Raw genomic sequence first — 18,720 nt, forward strand, 5'->3', positions numbered from 1 at the left:
TCCGGCACACCATACCCCACCCCTGCCTCTACACACACCTGTGGCTGTCCCCCTTGAAAGCAACAGGCTGCCACCTACTGGTGAGAAATTAGCTTTTAGTAACCACAGTATCGGCTTTTAAGACCCCGGAAAGAAAACGTCAAGTTAAAACTTTGTAGTTCTTGAAAGGTGCTAATCAGAAAGTGACCATTGGAAAAACATTGCCAAGATTTAATTTCCTAGGGTGAGAAAAAGAAAAATATATAAGAAAATAAATGAAAACATTGGAGCAACACCTAAAAGGGAAAGAATTTTTCCTTGGTGAGTCCGCCACTCTGATTTTAGCATTTGCAAGTATAGCAGGTTTCGACATATTTCCTTTTTCCCAAGTAGAATACAAATCTCAGGATTGAGAGATTTTATTGCACCCATACCTCTTAAATTCCCCATTCCCCAACACAATACCAACAAGCAGCTCCTCAGTCTGTTGAAACAGGTCTAGTGATGTTGGACTTGTAGTCTGCTAAGAAGCTCAGCCCATGCTTACCCATGCCTATATTAAGTTCCTCCCTAGTCAACAGAAAAATCAGTGGATATCTCAATTAATAAACAAGATAAAGAAACACTGTTGTTCTCACTAGCAATCAGAAGAGTGCAAATTAAAACATCAAGGTACTGTTTTTCACCGAGAAGAGTAGTAGCAATATTTCTCATTGATAATACCCCTTTGTGTGAATAAAAATGCAATAAAATTAGCACGTTCATACATTGCTGGCAGCCGTGTAAATTGTTACTGCTTTTCAAGAAGGCACCGTGATATCCATAGTTCACACTTTTTGAACCAGTGAACATATTTCTTGTAATTTTTATTTTTAAAAATACAATGGGAAAATGATTATATACACAGGCATGTTCATTGCAGGTTTGTTTCAAAATGACCTACTGTTTTAATAGAATTGCTCTATCTATCATTATACACTGACACAATTGAGTAGTATCCAGAACCTGTAAATGATAGTCAGAGGTAGGTAACATTATGTATTTTGCATACAGTGTAATGTTAAATCAAAAGAGAAGGATGCTTTATCAGCCACGGTCTACCCTCTAGGCACTAAAAACCCACTGGCATTAGTTTCTTCCCAAAAATACAGATTGAAGCAGTCACCAGCACCTAGAAAACCAAGGTGAGTGTCAATCCAGCCAAGAATGTCACAGAGTAGTTCAGGTAAGACAGTGTGGCTGCTGTTGACACAGCATAGACACCTCAGTATTCATGGCCACCAGCCTCTGGATTTACACCTAGAGTCACTGACTACTGTCTCCAGAACCTGGATGCCGCTGTCCCTAAAACATTGCTGTCTCCTGTGCAGCCCCTGCACCTTCAGGTCACCAGATAATTCAAGTCTAAGGTGGTGTGTCTGTTCCTGAGCTTTAAAAGCTGCAGAGACAGTGAGGACTTGGCAGGTGCCACAATATGAGGAAGATCCCCTGAAAATTTGTACCAAAAAGTATTTAAATGCTAAACAGTAAAAAAAAAAAAAAAAAAAAAAAAAAAGATAGATTTCTACCAGAAACACACAAAACAAAAAAGATTATGATTAGAATTATGGTTATGATTATGACTGTAACCAGCAAAAATTATTTACATTTGGGAAAAATTTAAAGTCACTGGATTTACACATAGAAGTTTAGGTGATTTTCCCCTTCTTTCATAATGTTTTATCTCTGAATCAAATGTCCTTTTAAAATACATGCATTTGTTTCCAAGGACTGTTGTAACAAATTATTACAATCTGTGTGGCTTAAAATAAGAGAAATTTATTCTGTCCCAGTTCTGGAGGCCAGAAATCCAAAATCATGGCCCAGGCCATGTTCCCTCTGACTGTTCTAAGAAGGAGTCCATCCTGTATCTTCCCAGCTTCTAGTGGATGCCGGCCATCTTTGTGTTGCTTGGTTTATAGCTACACCACCTGACATCTTGATTACATTTGCAAAGACCCTGTTTCCAAAGAAAATCACATTCACAGGTTTCAGGCAGACATGAATTTTAGGAAGATACTCTTCAAAAGTACAGTATTTTAGAGCTTTCTTCAAAGAGCAAATATGTGTTATCAGGGACTGGCCTATATTTCTTTGGAATCCAAATATGGCTTTTGATTTATCACCTAACATAAGGTTCATTACATATTGGCATTTATTAAACACTTGGTGAGTGACAGATAAAAGGAAAATACCAGGTATGGAAGGAAAATGCAGTAATTAAAAATAGATAAATGAATAAGTCATTCTACATGAAGCTAATTTTAAAATCTACAACCTCAGAGACAATTTCTGTAACCTCCTCATAATCAATTTTTATATCATCATCATGTACTAAAGAATCTGACAAAATCACATCTGTCTATCCTCCTCATAGATGTTGCAAAAAGACTGCTTCCTAAATAGAACCATAACAAAAATACAACTACTACTAATAAGCCCTGAACATTACCTGAAAACCCTTTAACTCAAGGTCAAAGTAATGTTGAGCAAAGTGATAAAATACAGAAAGAATGTCATTGATTTCACTCATAGATGCTCTTTATGTTTTGAAAGTACAGGTAGGTGTATAAATATAGGCACAAAGTAGGCTAGCAAAGCAAGTAGTTTAGGAGTGTTGCGTAGGTTGGGAAGATAAGTAACTATGTAGGTGAATATATATATGTATATATATATATATATATATATATATATATATATATGCACACACATACACACATAGGTTAGATAAGTAGGATGATTAGGTAGGTAGATAAAATTTAATTGTGGACCTATTTTCATTTTCCAAAACTCTAAGAAAGCAATATCCTGAGAAAAATACAGAAACAGAAGGGGCTGCAGTGGGACAGAATGAGGTTTGGGGATCTGAGTTTAGGTTAAATTATTAGAAGGCAAAAGGGAAAACACCAGTAGCTGTACACTAATCGTCCATAAAATGAAAGCATTTAAAATAGCATGCCCCTACCACAGGGCACATTCCAGTTCTACATTCTCAGAATCCTTAATTACCCTTCAGTGGGTGGTACCTTTGATCCCTTATAAATTCCCTTCGACCCAAGGGAACCTGAGATCCAGCTCTTGGGAGCCCTCTTGTCAGTGGAGCAGCCCCGCTGTTTGGGAACAGAGCTCAGAAGCAAAGAGAATAAAGGGCAGACATCAATCAATTCAGATGACAAATTCCTCAAAGGGTCTGAGTAACCTCATTTTTTGCCTAGTGAAATCCTATTAAGAAGCTTTCAGGAAGCTCACAGTGTAACTCAACAGTAATGACCTTTGTACAGTGACTAACAGTCCTAATATATTAATTGTATGTAAATAGTATATGACTTAATTTTTAATAAGCACAAGCCCACCTCAGGTGCCAGTGAGGAACATGGGGATATATTCATGGAAATTCCCGTTCTGCTTGACCAAAGCAAAAGAAAAAAGTAATTCAAAGCAGGTCAAAATATTACTTTTGCAGTCATTAAAAAGTTATCAGCATGCTCAGATGCTGTTCAAAGCATTCCAAGATATGCCGTGGCTTCCTTGGGCAACCCACAGTTCAAGATCAGACAACAGAGAAAGAAAATAAGATGAAGACATATGTCAGAAATGAAATATGTATCAATAAGATACATATTTTAACTTTGGAAAAGCATATTAAGAAGGGCTTAAACAATAAAGTTATGTGTTGTTTACTTAACAAGGAATTAGGAAAAAGGAACTCAGTGCAACAGCTCAATAATATCTTCAAAAATCCAAGTTCTTTGTGTCTATTTGTTCTGCCATCCTCAGAGTGGATGACTCTCCACAAGAACGACAGCCTTGTGCTGTCAAAGGCTTTTCATTCTCACGTCTATGCCTTCATCATCACAAGACGGCAGCCACTGCTCCAAGCACATTCAAGGCTTCCTAATAAGAAGTACAAATAAAACCATCTATAAAGCTGAGCAAATGTCTCTAGTCTTATGGTCCAGTAAAGGAATTATTCTTTTAGGAGTGTTGAGTAGGTTGGGAAGATAAGTCATTACGTAGGTGAATATGGACATACATATAGGTTACATAAGTAGAATAATTAGGTAGATAGATAAAATTTAAGTGTGGACTTCTTTGCATTTTCCAAATCTCTCAGGAATTATCCTTAACTGGACCATAAGACTAGAGACATTTGCTTAGGTTCACAGATGATTTTATTTAGATCAACTGTAAGCCATTAGGGAGCTTTTCCAAACCTTTTTCAGAAAATTTTTGTCTCCATTCTCCCTCTCTCGACCGCCCCAGCAGATCTTTGATCTCTTTGGCAACTGGGCATGAGGCCACCCTTACCTACGAGGGAGACTAGGAAAATTAATCCATGGCAAAGGGCACAGTGCCAATTGTTACTGTCACTCCACTCCTCACCCTCAAACACAAACCAGGGTGTGCCAGCAAGGAAAAGGGGAACAGACACAAAGACATGCCTGGCTGGCACCTGTGACAGATAATGTCTCCATAGAACATTCACCTTGGATTCTGTGCCCTAATCCCAGCCATACAAAAAGTATTTCTCACAGAGACACAGAAGTGAAATGTTTAAGATTGGGTTGTGGCCCTCCGTAATGTTTTCCTCAAAAAGTGAGAAATGTTGCCCCAAATGATGTATTAATTTGAAACCCACAACATGAAAATAATCCAGCCCTTTTCAAACGGGTTCCACAGAAGGTTTGTCTAGCAAATGCTAGGGGGGGGCAAGGGGAGTTCACATTTTTACATAAATTTGGGGACTCTCATTGAGCATTAGAATACTAAAAGCTATGATAGGTGATGCAAATAAGTAAGCATTGTTTAACCCGATGTTGTCCAAACCACCACCACAATAAAAATGTATCTATTGTTTTATGTAAAACCTACTAACGTCCCACAGAACATAGTTTGGTAAAGACTAGCAAGTCACTTTTCTTATCTCCAATACCCTGAGAGATAGACATGATTCTGAGTCTTAACTTATTTCCTAAGGAGAGATCTAGTGATACCACTGATAGCTCAGCTCACTGCAACAGTGCTACTCACCCAAGTACTTTTCTTTTCTTTTATCTTTCCCTGAGACTAACCATGGTATGACTCAGGCTGGAGAGAGTGAGCCATCTAAAACCTACCCAGCTGAAAGCATAAAGAATTTAACTATTCAGAGTCCAGGTTGAAACTACAGCCGTAGCATTTTGGTTTGTAACACAGCAAAACTACTATGACTTGGTGAGATTTAGAGAGATTACAAAAAGTGTGACAGCCGATTCAGACTGTGATTAATTATTTCAGTGAAAGCTTTCATTTCAATGATTTTAAACAGGACATTGCACAAATTCTAGCCGTGAAAATGGTTTTCAAGAAAAGAAGGATCACGGAGTTAGAAGAGATGAGAATGTGTTTTCCGACCTGCCTGTCTCTTCTCCCTCCCTCTTCAATTTCACCATCCAGCATCCTAGTAAAGTTGGTGCAGGAAACTACAGCCGGGGAGAAACAGTGTCAGAGGGCTTAGGTGTACTGATCCCAACCTCGATGGCCTGAAATTTGAATAGGCAGAAACTGTGATCTTTACTAAGTACGCTAACCACTTTTCAAAGCCAGTTTTCCACTGCTTTTATTTGTTGGCATGGTAAGAGAGACCAAAATCATAGTAGATCCACTAGTAGGCATTGGGCTCAGAAATGATACTATAGAACTTTTCCAAGTTTCCTAAGAGTTTCTCAACAGGATCCCCACAAGAAAGTAATGACTCTGTGGAAGGCACACTTTAATGTTCTCTGAACAAAAACAATTCCATGCCTCTTGAGGTAATAGAATATTTCACCAAGGCTGCTAAGGCTTTCCAACAAATAATAAACTCTGACCCCTGTCAGTCAAAAATGCCTCTATCTCTGGGTCTAGCCACATGTTTCTGTGGATCTGAACAGCAAGGCGAGCTAGAGGGTCATAACTTACAAATACCATTCTCAGCTGTGTGCACTTTCTAGAATGACTACATTCTGTATCCAAGCATTAGAACAGCTAAAATGGGAGTTCAAATATCTTCCAAACTGTCATCTGAGATTTAATACTTCTCCTGCTGTATCACAGAACACTGAGTGAGCAGAAAATTTCCTGGTGTGCTTTTTATTTCTCCTCATCCATCCTGCAACTCCTCTTTTCATCTTCTCAACATCTTTCTTTGCTATCAACACTTCTATTGATTAACCCATGTAACGAAGGAGTCCCAGGTTCACCTTTAACTTATTTTCTGTCCCTACAAAAGACTCTCTGCAAGACCAGCAGCCTTGTTCTGACTATCACAGCAGCACCCATAGCACTTACATGGTCTTCATTCAGCATCTATGGTTAAATAAGCTAGTAAAAGACAATGTCAGGTTATTTTCAAACATTGCTGAATTAATAACGACAAGGTCCCATTTCAGAAGCTCGGGAGATAACTGACTTGCTCGATATATTAATTTGTGCAATGGCTACAGAACTTGAAATGAAATCAGGATTTTAACCCCCTCACCATTTGGCTACAGAGCGCATACTCTCCTCCAATCCACCCTGCTTTGGCTCTTTGATTATTATTTGCTTCACCCGTCCCCACCTCCTGCCATACTTCTGCAAATTCATGTTACCTGAGCTATTTGTGCTCTGTATATACCTCCCTTCCTTAGTGGTTTTCTAACTCTTTCAGATTCTCCTCACACAAACCATCAGGCTCTTGCAGCAAAGGCAAAAAGCACAAGATAGAAATAAACCCTTGGTGGCAGAGTCACATCTTCTGGTCTTGGTGTCATTCTCAGAATGGTTTCTGGCACATAGGTTGTGTTCATTAAGAACTGGTGAATCTGCTTATAGTTAATATAATAGCTACTTCTGGACACAGCCATTAGCAGATGTCATCATAACCACATTTCATGATAGCTCATCCAGATCCCTGTAAGGACAGGAAGTGTAGGACATCTCCCAAGGACAGAGAAGAAACCTGAATTCTGAGATCACATCTCAAGGTTTGTTGACAGAGCCAACTTGAACACAGGATTTCCAACTCGAACACAGGATTTCCTGTAACAACCTCCCAGCTTCCATCTCAAGCTTCTACATGATGAGCTGTTGCTGATTTTTAAAAGTCATACATATTTATCGGCTATAGTGGCCCACGCCTGTAATCCCAGCACTTTGGAAAGCTCAGGAAGGTGGGTCACCTGAGGTCAGGAGTTTAACACCAGCCTGGCCAACATGGTGAAATGCTGTCTTTAGTAAAAATACAAAAATTAGCCAGGTGCGGTGGTGGGCACCCATAATCTCAGCTATTCAGGAGGCTGAGGCAGGAGAATTGCTGGAACCCAGGAGGTGGAGGTTGCAGTGAGCCAAGATTGCACCATTGTACTCCAGCCTGGGTGACAAGAGCAAAAATCCACCACCAAAAAAAAAAAAATGATCATACGTTTTTATCTGCTGTGTGGCAAAGCCCTGGGGAATGTGAGCCCAAACTTGCTTTGCATTCTTATCAGTTTTGTACATTCATTCTGTAACATTTATCACAATGTAATGGTCTTTGGTTACTAAGACACTCATATTAGACCAAGAAACCCTAGGGAACAACTTCCCTAGTGTTGCTATCTATGTCTCCCTAATACCCAGCACAGAGTCTGGGTACACGACAGGAGTTTGACAAAATATTGTTGGCATTTTATTTCTGTTACACCATGCCAACAAGATACAACCAAAATAAAACATTCCTAAATGTGTTCCTCTTTTCCAGATCTATTTGCTTATTGAAAGGATAACTGCAAATGAATCTCACAAACATAACGTACAAAGAGGTCAAGAGCCAAAACAGTGCATATTTACATGAAATCCAAAACAGGTGAAATTAACCAGTGGTGTCAGAACTGCTATTATGATTTGTCTTAACACAATCTACGTATGCCTGAGCACCAAAAGGGTTCAGAAAAAGCAAGCCACTATTTTTAAATGTTCACAAAATTTCCTTATAAGCTGACAATGAGCACAACTAAAAATGACACCTCTCTGGCAATGTTTCTGCCAATTACATGATAACCTAAAACACCATGAAAGGTATCCTTCCTAGGTATTAATGTTCTCATTACCTGGGAGTAAGACATTATAAAAATGGTTCTTAGCTATGGCAGACAAGAACTTTTTTATATTAGGATGTTAAAGTTTCCAGGATCAGCTAAAATTATAACAGTTCTTTTTGGTTTACGAGATGCATTTTCTCAAAATCCTAAAACCTCCCTTGAAAAGGCCAAAGATTGCTGCCTTGCATGTACTGTTTGTCTAGCTGAAGCCCACTGGCACCACTCCCGCTGTTTCAGCCTCTCTCTTCTCTCTCCATAAACTCTGAAGAGGACTAAGTCTTTATTTGTGCTCTTCACTGGTGGAACCAAGAAATGGGGGAAAACAGGAGGTTATTGTCGCTGGGATATTTCTTCTTCCTTGAACCAATCACATCAGAGATCAATAACTCATCCACAGGCTGGAAAGTGCCAAGTCTGACCACACTCTCCAGTGCTGTGAAAAGATGCTGGCGTTCTCTCCCCATAACGCATTTGGTCAGTGCCCAGAAACAGAAACTACTCCAAGGATATTAATTGTCCATTTAAGTCCTCCCTTGTCAGGGAAGAAGAAATAAGGGGGCAGGCCCACCCCTGTCTAATTACCCTACACATGCAAAGCCTTGTTGGTCTAACATGAGTCCACCGGAAAGTCTAGCAAGTAAAAGTAAAGTTCCTGGGAAGAATGTCAGCCTGCCAAAATTTAACTCTTACAACTCCATTTTCCTTTGTTACACCCAGCAATGCTTGGTCTTCAACAACATACGACCATGTGAGCAGGGAGACAATTCACATTGCTCACTTTGAAATTTTTTTAGAAGCAGGATTTGGAAAGGACAGGGATTAGGTGGGATGGAGGTAGATTTTTCAGAAGGAAATATTGCTTCAGTGGGAAAATGGGCAAAGGCTCAGGTGTGCCACGCTCCAGTCCAGAAGCCCCATCATCGATCCACCTTCCCCTTAGGATCACCCAGTGGGCTTTAACCCTTTGCTCCTTTCAATCACTTGCCACCAACTCCATCACCTCTCTTCTATTCCTGCTGCTTTTGTGGCCGGAACAGTGGACCAAGGCTTAGATGCGCACAGAGTCACCTGTCGGAGCCAATGTGACGCTAACCAGCCTCAGCTCCTCCAGCTGCAAGCAGGTAGCTTGCCTGGGTCTCCTTCTTGAGCTCCAGGCACTCCCGGGGATCTGGTTCATGCCTTCGCCTTGGCCGGGTTGGTATAGGGAGTGTACAGAAAGAGGCCAAAAAGTGGAAGGAACCTGGCCTTGAGGTTCCGAGTGACAAAGCTCCCGGGGTCTGGGCTTTGGTTCAGAGGAGCAGCAGGAGCCGCCGTTGCAGACGCCTGAACACGGAGGACCCAGAGCGCTGCGAGCCACTGGTGCCAACTTTTCCCTTTCCAGGAGCTAGAGCGGCGGAGATGGGGTCCCGGACCTGAGGTGGCAGCCGGGGGCTCTGCGCGGACAGCTCTGGAGGCCGAAGCTCGGGACCCCAACTCCAGCCAAGGCTGCAGGGCTGGGGCGGCCGTGGGTGCGGGACCGGCGCGGCCGCCGGCAAAGCCCCGCCTGGGACCCAGAGCTGCAAGGAGCCCAGGCTCCGCTATCCCCACTGATGTCAGGAGCCAGGCAGAGAACATAGATGGTAGACATTACAAGAAGTCTGAAGACTCTAAATATGAACACTGTATCTCGAATTCTTTTTTTTTTTTTTTTTTTTTTTTTTTTTTTTTTTTTTTGAGACAGTCTTGCTCTGTTGCCAGGCTGGAGTGCAATGGTGCAATCTCAGCTCACTGCAACCTCCACCTCCTGGGTTCAAGCAATTCTTCGGCCTCAGCCTCCCGAGTAGCTGGGACTACAGGTGCGTGCCACCTCAACCAGCTAATTTTTGTATTTTTAGTACAGACTGGGTTTTATCATGGCGAGGATGGTCTCGATCTTTTGACCTCGTGATCCTCCTGCCCCGGCCTCCCAAACTGCTGGAATTACAGGCGTGAGCCACCGCGCCCAGCCCCCGGTATCTTGAACAGCTCATCACGTCTACCCCAGCAGCTTCTACGGTACTCTCTCAGCTTCTCAGGTACTCCCTTCCTAACTCTTCTCTACAAAATTCACATGCAAAGTAGAGTTTTGATACCCACAGGCACCAGCCACAATGGGTAGGGAAGAAGGAAAAAAAGAAATTATTTTTTGAAACAGAGTTTCTCTTTTGTCACCCAGACTGTAGTGCAATGGCACAATCTCAGCTCACTGCAACATCTACCACCCAGGTTCAAGAGATTCTCCTGCCTTAGCCTCCCAAGTAGCTGGGATTATAGGCATGCACCACCACAACCAGCTAATTTTTGTATTTTTAGTAGAGATGGGATTTTGCCATGTTGGCCAGACTGGTCTACAACTCCTGATCTCAGGTGATCTGCCCACCTCAGCCTCCCAAAGTGCTGGGATTATAGGCATGAGCCACTGTGCCTGGCCTCATTCTCATACATACTAAATTTTTATATTCCAAAGCTATCAATTTATCTTTAGTAATGTTTCCTTATTGACGGGTAGTAACACAAATAATTTATAAACAGTTATGACCGTTTTGGAAGTACATGCTCAGAATTCTTTCTATTCCATGAGATATATGATCCAAACAGTATAGAAATCTTTGCCCTATAAGCAGGAAAATATTTTTTAAAGCATAAAAACATCACACAACTTAAAACCCTTTTATAGCTCCCATTGTACTCAAAATAAAATTAGGAATGGACCATGAGGCCTGAATGAGCTGGCCTCTGCCTCTATCTTGTTAGGCCTCAGCCACTGCGGTCTCACAAATGATTCATCGTGTAATTTTATTCTGCCAGCTCGTGGCCTTTGTCCGTACTGTCCTACCTGTTTGGACATCCCTTCTCTTCACATGGCTGGTTTCTTCTCATCTCTTTAAGTCTCAGCTTATTCACCTTCTCCCAGTGGCTCTGGATGAAGGATTTAAGAACTCTCTTCTGCAAAATAGAAGAAAGGTCATCTACTCAATTCAAAAAATGCCATAAAAGTTAATTCAATTTTGTAAGTTTGTTGCCAATATCAATGATACTGCCTTGCATTTATGATACACCTATCTCATCAGATTGCTAAATGATTTCTAGATTTTTGCATTGATAAATGTTACAGCAGTGCCAAAAGACGAATAGAGGACAATATGTTTTACTCTTACAGAGTGTAATGAAACCTACCCATGTTCGCACATTTAGAGACAAAAGCTTCGAGTGGAAATCTATTTTTTAACCACAGTTGGTCCAGTTGCTTCCCTGCTCTGTGTTTGTGTATGTTTATGTATTAAAATGACATATTTCAGCTGTTGTGTACTATTTGCATAATTGAGAATTATGAAGAATAATTTGTATAATTAAACTGAAATGGTGAAGTCTGAAATAATATCATTACCAATATTATTGCTGCTATTGCCAGACTAGAAAAACTGGATAGGTTAACCATATTTATGTAACTTTTATAGTCATATTTTTAAAGACATTGGAGAGCTGTGAAAGCAAATAGGACTAAAGGAATTAAAATCCAAGAGAAGAGTCCTTGCCATATGAGCTGAAATAGTCCATGGGTGAAAGTACAGAGCACAAACTATGCTTTATTTCTTAAAAAAATATATACAACAGTAAGGGCTAGCTAACGTGCAGAACAACTGTAATTCTCAAACATAGATACCATATTGCCAAACACCATAGCCACTCTGAAAAATGATTTGGTAGTTTCTTACAAACATGAACATATAAAATTGCAGGTACAAAGCTAAAAATACTGCCAGATCCATCCAGCAATTCCACTCTTAGGTAATTCCCCTAGATGAATGAATACTTATGCTCACACAAAAACCCGTACATAAATCCTTACAGAAATCTGTTCATAATTACCTCAAACTGGATGCAACACAAAACTTCTCCAATGGGTGAAAGGAATAACACGTTCTGGTACAGCTATTCAAAGGAACGCTTCTCAGCAAGAAAAAGGCGGGTACTACTGTTACAGGCAACAATTTGGATGGACCACGAAGGCATTATGCTGAGTAAAGAAAGTCAATCCCAAATGATTATGTATGACATGATTCCATTGATGTCTCAAAAAGATTAAACTATAGTAATAGAGAATCAAGTCATGGTTGCCAGAGGTTAGGGATAGGGAGAAGTCATGGCTCCAAAGAGCGAGCACAAGGGAGTTGTTTGGATGATGAAACTATTATGTCTCTTCATAGGGATTTTATGTGTTAAAACACATAGAGCTGTGCACCAAAATGAAAGCGAATTGTATCAAATGTTAAATTTTTAAAAACAATTTAGAAGTATGGAACTCGAACTCTTGAGTCCAAATTCTTTTTTTTTTTTTTTTTTTTGGAGGGCAATGGTACGGTCTCGGCTCACCACAACCTCCGCCTCCTGGGTTTAGGCAATTCTCCTGCCTCAGCCTCCTGAGTAGCTGGGATTACAGGCACGTGCCACCATGCCCAGCTAATTTTTGTATTTTTAGTAGTGACGGGGTTTCACCATGTTGACCAGGATGGTCTCGATCTCTTGACCTCGTGATCCACCCGCCTCAGCCTCCCAAAGAGCTGGGATTACAGGCTTGAGCCACCGCGCCTGGCCCTGAGTCCAAATTCTTAAGAGAATCTTGGCAGTACCTCTTTCCTTGATATTTTCTTGGCCGTCACAAGAATCCTGTGAGTAGCATACTATCTCTGCTTTGCAGATGTGGAAACTGAGGCTTATGAAAATTAAATAACCTCCCAAATGTACATAGCCAGCAAGGAACAAGCTACAAATAATACCTGACACACCTGCGGACACATATCCATTTATTTAGTTTTCTCTCTTCTGAGTATGATAGCCCTCTCCTCTAAACTGTGGAATGTCTACTAGCTGGAACTTTTAATATGAGCACAACTGAGAATTACACTCTCACCACAAAGGCAACTAGATGTACTGCCAAGTGTTGAGTTCAAATAGTTATTCACTTTCATGAAGATAGCTTTTTTTAAATATAGCCGTGACATACCAAGGACTTCTCATTTTAAATATTAGAATAATTCTAATATTCAAAATACGAAAATATCAAAATCACATTTATTTTGATTTTTCTAAGTATTTGCCATCACAATGTGCTTTTTAAACTTATTATAGATAAACTTGTTGTTAGGTTATAAAGTCTTTTGTTTGCTTTCTCCAGCATCACACTATACCTCCACAATTTACACATATACATTATGCTTTAAATGTCCCCTTTCTGGCTATAGCAACTTGAATCTTTCTTGTTATTGATGTTCCTTATATAATTATACTTTTATTCTTGTAATATGTCAGTTTTTTTGAAAGGTTTTATTAAAGTAATTTTACTTTCAATGAGAATATGGCTGTGCTTTCACTTTATATATTTGCATAAAGGTTCAACACATTTTCAAATTATCAAGGACTACAATCTCTAATTGTGAATTCGATGCTGATTTATTATTTGCTCATTTATTTGGTATCCTTTTTCATATCATTACCTCTAAAAGTATGTACATTTCGTTAATTATTTCTGCTTACTGTTTTAATGGGTTGTAGAACAAAGCAGTAATTTTGAAAATTATAGCCATCTAACACCTACATTTAACAAAGGCGCCACATTCTAAGAGACATTGTTAACTTGACGGTAATTAAAAACTGCCACACAAATACTTCATGGAAAGATGTATTATGCTTTCAATAAATTTCTAAAATAAGATAAACAAATCCTTTAAAATTTCCTTCTTGCATCAAAGTTTTGTAAACCACTATTAGAAACAAATGATAATTAATTTGTCTTTATAGTAAGATTATTGAAAAAAATTTAAATTTTGGTATATATTAGGGAAATAAATATATTTAAAACATATTTTGTGCCATGAATACATTATGTATTTATTTTATTTTATTTTATTTTTTTTGAGACGGAGTCTCGCACTGTCGCCCAGGCTGGAGTGCAGCGGCATGATCTCGGCTCATTGCAATCTCCACCTCTCAGGTTCAAGCAATTCTCCTGCCTCAGCCTCCCAGGTAGCTGGGATTTCAGGTGCACACCACCACACCCAGCTAATTTTTTGTATTTTTAGTAGAGACAGCGTTTCACTGTGTTGGCCAGACTGGTCATGAACTCCTGACCTCATGATCCACCCGCCTCAGCCTCCCAATCTGCTGGGATTACAGGCGTGAGCCATGAGCCTGGCTATTTTCTTTTATTTTTTTTTTAAGACAGGTTCTCACTCTGTCACCCAGGCTGGAAAGCAGTGATGTGATCATGGTTTGCTACAGCCTCTACTGGAACCACAGATACTCACCACCACACATAGCTAGGTTTTTTTTGTTGTTGTTTTTCATTTGTTTGTTTGTTTGTTAAAGTGATTGAAAGACAGTTGGAGTCTCCCTGTGTTGCCCAAGCTGGTCTTGAACTCCAGGGTTCAAGTGACCCTCCAGCATGGGCTTCCCAAAGTGCTGGGATTACAGGCATGAATCACCATGCCCAACCCATATTGTTAGCAGCTCTGATCTACGGTACTTTAATTCCCATTTTATGGATTTTATGGATGAGATAACTGAGGCTTTGAGTGATTAAGTAACTGTCCTAAGCCTGGAGGTAAATTCCAGGCAGAGGGCACAGCATACAGTGTGTGGAGGCTAAAGCCAAAGAAACACAGAGTTTCAAGAGCTAAAGAGAAGCATCACGGCTAGAGGTGGAGAGCTGTGGAGAGTGGTCAGAGATGAAGCCCAGAAGGCAGGCAGGACAGCACAGGTAAAGAGAGGCAGAGATTTGCAGCAAACGCTAAGGATTTGGGACTTCATCATGTATTCGTCACACTCACTGCAGTGAGTATAAGGAATGGATTGGAGGGACGCTTGCAGTAGTCCTTGGGAGATTACGGTCCTTGGGATATTATGGTCCCTGGAAGATGTACAGATCCAAGGCCAAGTGCGGTGGTTCATGCCTATAATCCCAGCACTTTGGGAGGCTGAGGTGGGTCACCTGAGGTCAGGAGTCCAAGACCATCCTGGCCAACATGATGAAACTCCCTCTCTACTAAAAATATAAAAATTAGCTGAGCGTGGTGGTGGGTGCCTATAATCCCAGCTACTAGGGAGGCTGAGGCAGGAGAATTGCTTGAACCCAGGAGGCAGAGGTTGCAGTGAGCCAAGATCATGCCACTACACTCCAGCCTGGGCAACAGAGTGAGACTCCATCTCAAAAAAAAAAAAAAAAAAAAAAGTGAGATATACATATCCAGAGTGTGATGGAAATACATTGGCCAAAGATCTCACTTTAAAAGCAAAAGTAAGGGCCATTAAATTTTTACTGCAGTATTTCCCATGCTATATCTTGGAAATTTTATATCAGAAGCCTCCACAAATCTATCCTGTAAATCAATGTTCTCAGATCTTATGTGTATCAAAATCACGTGGGTGCTGTAGAGACAATTTGTCTCAACTCAAGTTCTATTTATGCCATATTTATATTATTTTTCATCAATTATTTATATCAAAGTATTTATGTCAAAGTAATACATGTTCATGATTAAACACGAATTCAAGAAAAGTTGGTAATAAAAAGCAACAGCTTTCCATTCCATGACTCCTCACTAAAATTGCACTCCTGGAAATAATCAGTTTTAGTCATTTTTCTGTTTCTATTTTTCTGATGGTTAGTGTTATAACTCTTCAATATCAAACTCACCACTATAGCACATTTCTGTATCCTGAAAATCAATGTTCGCAGATCTTATGTGTGTCAGAATCACCTGGGTGTACTAACTGAAAATACTAGTTTAAACTTACTTAACTCTTTGTTACTGTGCATTCTCCTCTGTAAAATGGGGATAATAGTACCTACTTCTAAGGGTTTTGTGAAGGTTTGGTAAGTTACTATGTATAAAGTCCTAAAAATAATTTCTGACACACAGGAAGAAATTTTGACTATCATTACTCTCTGGAGAATTTTGTAAACTGCAGATCCATGAAGCCCAAACCAATGTTGTAGGATTTGGTTCACATTTTGTCTAAACTCAAATTCTAATTTGTGCCAAATTTATATGATTTTTCATTAATTATTTATATCAAAGTATTTATGTCAAAGTAATACATGTTCATGATTAAACACAAATTCAAGATAGATATGTAATAAAAAGCAACAGCTCTCCATCCCACGACTCCTCACTAAAATTCCAATCCTGATATTCAACTGTGAGGGGCAACCAGAAGCCTGCTTTTCAGGACACCTCTCTTTGCTGAGAGCTTTCCTTTTGCTTAATAAATTCTACTCCACTCACTTGATGGCGTCTGCATGCCTAATCTCTCCTGGTCATGAGACAAGAACCTGGACGTCGCTGAGCTAAAGGAGCAAAATTCCTGCATCAAAAGCCTCATACCCTTGTGGAGTTACTAAGAAGAGGCTTGGGGATGACTTTGAGTGTTAACGGGCAGGGATTTTTGTTCAGCATGTGAAATATTCAGATGAGATGCATAAGAGCATGAATGAATAACCAGGAAGAAGGCTGCCAATAAGGCATTCCTGCCTATCAAGTGTGTAAACGTTATGGAACTACTTTTAATTTGGTTGCAAGGGAAACATTTTGGTGGACACGGAATTTATTCTATAACAGTCCTGCTGTGGAGGATTGGCTAGCAAAGAAAGCTTCAGAAAGAGTTGTTTATAAAACTGCTATTGTAGGTTGGGCGCGGTGGCTCACATCTATAATCCCAGCACTTTGGGAGGCTGAGGCGGGTGGATCACGAGGTTAAGAGATTGAAACCATCCTGGTCAACAAGGTGAAACCCCATCTCTAAAAATACAAAATAAGAATTAGCTGGGCACGGTGGTGTGCACCTGTAGTCCCAGCTACTCAGGAGGCTGAGGCGGGAGAATTGCTTGAACCCAGGAGGCAGAGGTTGTGGTGAGCTGAGATCGCGCCATTGCACTCCAGCCTGGTTAACAAGAGCGAAACTCCATCTCAAAAAAAAAACAAAAAACTGCTATTGTAATATGGTATCACTTTCCCTCTAGGTTTATAAAGTCTGTAGAGGAAAAGCTGCCCATTTTATGTCTAGGAGGAAGCAAGTAATAAGAAATAATGATGCAGTCATCCACCTGGGTGGTGTTTTTAGCTTTACAAAATGTTTTTGTATTTTCTCTCCTATTTGAATCCCCTGATAACTCTGCGGAATGGTGAAGCAGATGTTTACACCTGTTTTGTAGACAAGGAACTGAGACCAGAGTTTAAATGATGTGTTCAAAGTTATATGTGAACAGCTAAACTGGGGGTCAACCCACTTCTCTTCCTTTTTTTTCTCTAGACAGGGTCTTTCAGTGGTGCAGTCTCAGCTCATTGCAACTTCCGCCTCCCAGGTTCAAGTGATTCCCCTGCCTCAGCCTCCTGAGTAGCTGGGACTACAGGTGCATGCCACCAAGGCCAGCCATTTTTTTATTTTTAGTAGAGACAGGATTTTGCCATATTGGCCAGGCTGGTCTCGAACTCCTGACCTCAGGTGATCCACCTGCTTCGGCCTCCCAAAGTACTAAAATCACAGATGTGAGCCACTGTACCTGGCCTTTTTTAAAAAACAAAAAACAAAATAGGATCTTGCTTTGTCACCAAGACTGGAGTATAATGGTGCCATCTTGGCTCACTGCAATCTTCACCTTCTGGGTTCAAGCAATTCTTATGCCTCAGTCTCCCAAGTAGCTGGGATTACAAGCATGCAATACCAGGACCAACTAATTTTTGTATTTTTAGTAGAGACAGGATTTTACCATGTTGCCTAGGCTTGTATGAAACTCCTGACCTCAGGTGATCTGCCTGCCTTGGCCTCCCAAAGTGCTGGAATTACAGGCATGAGCCACCGCACCAGCCCTTGACCCACTTCTACTTAACTCTAAGCTTTATAGTATTGGGCTAGAAATAAAGACCTAGCAGGAACTAGAAAAAAAATATTTTACTGTCAAACATAATTAAACAAAGCAGTATTTCTCTCTTCTTTCCAGTTAGCCAATCACATACCTTTCTTCCAATCTACTTAATTACATTCTTTTTCCTCTACAAACTCTTTTACAATTCATTTTACCCTGCTCTAGGCTTCCCTACTTTATAGGCTTAGAGAATTTAGGTGAAGAATCTGGTTCTCCTTTATCTGCCTAGACATTGTCCTGTATCCATTATCTAGAGTTGTGTATAATAATAATAGCCATTGCAAAATATAGTAAATACTTTTTTTTTTAACTCAGGGTTTCACTTTGTCACACGGGCTGGAGTTCAGTGGCACAATCACAACTCACTGCAGCCTTGACCTCCCAGATGCAAATGATCAGATCCTCCCACCTCGGCCCCACAAGTAGCTGGGACCATAGGTGTGCACCATCACACCCAGATAAGTAAACACCTTTAAGATAGAAACTAGGAAGCATGTGGCTCAGTAACTAAGAGCACTGGCTTTCAAATTGTCAAACCTACAATCAAATGCCCTTTAGCCACTTGCACATGGACAATCTTCCTAAGCTTTGGTACCTTTATGATAAAATGAATAAATAATATTTACCTAGAGTAGATGTCTGACATTGTGTCTGCCCCTTCTACCACACAGTACAAATTCT

At 40.3% G+C, this 18,720-nt stretch overlaps 1 long non-coding RNA gene across 1 annotated transcript in view; it reads right to left on the bottom strand.

The window, feature by feature from the left end:
* LOC141580729 (uncharacterized) overlaps positions 1-18,720 on the bottom strand; it is a 127,282-nt gene that overhangs the window by 77,105 nt on the left and 31,457 nt on the right. The window contains exon 2 of the long non-coding RNA XR_012513020.1: positions 10,954-11,063. This is a non-coding gene — a long non-coding RNA (uncharacterized LOC141580729). The remainder of the gene's footprint in view (positions 1-10,953; positions 11,064-18,720) is intronic.

This window comes from Saimiri boliviensis, chromosome 12 (genome assembly GCF_048565385.1).
Source record: "Saimiri boliviensis isolate mSaiBol1 chromosome 12, mSaiBol1.pri, whole genome shotgun sequence".
In the NCBI taxonomy this organism is placed as follows: domain Eukaryota; kingdom Metazoa; phylum Chordata; class Mammalia; order Primates; family Cebidae; genus Saimiri; species Saimiri boliviensis.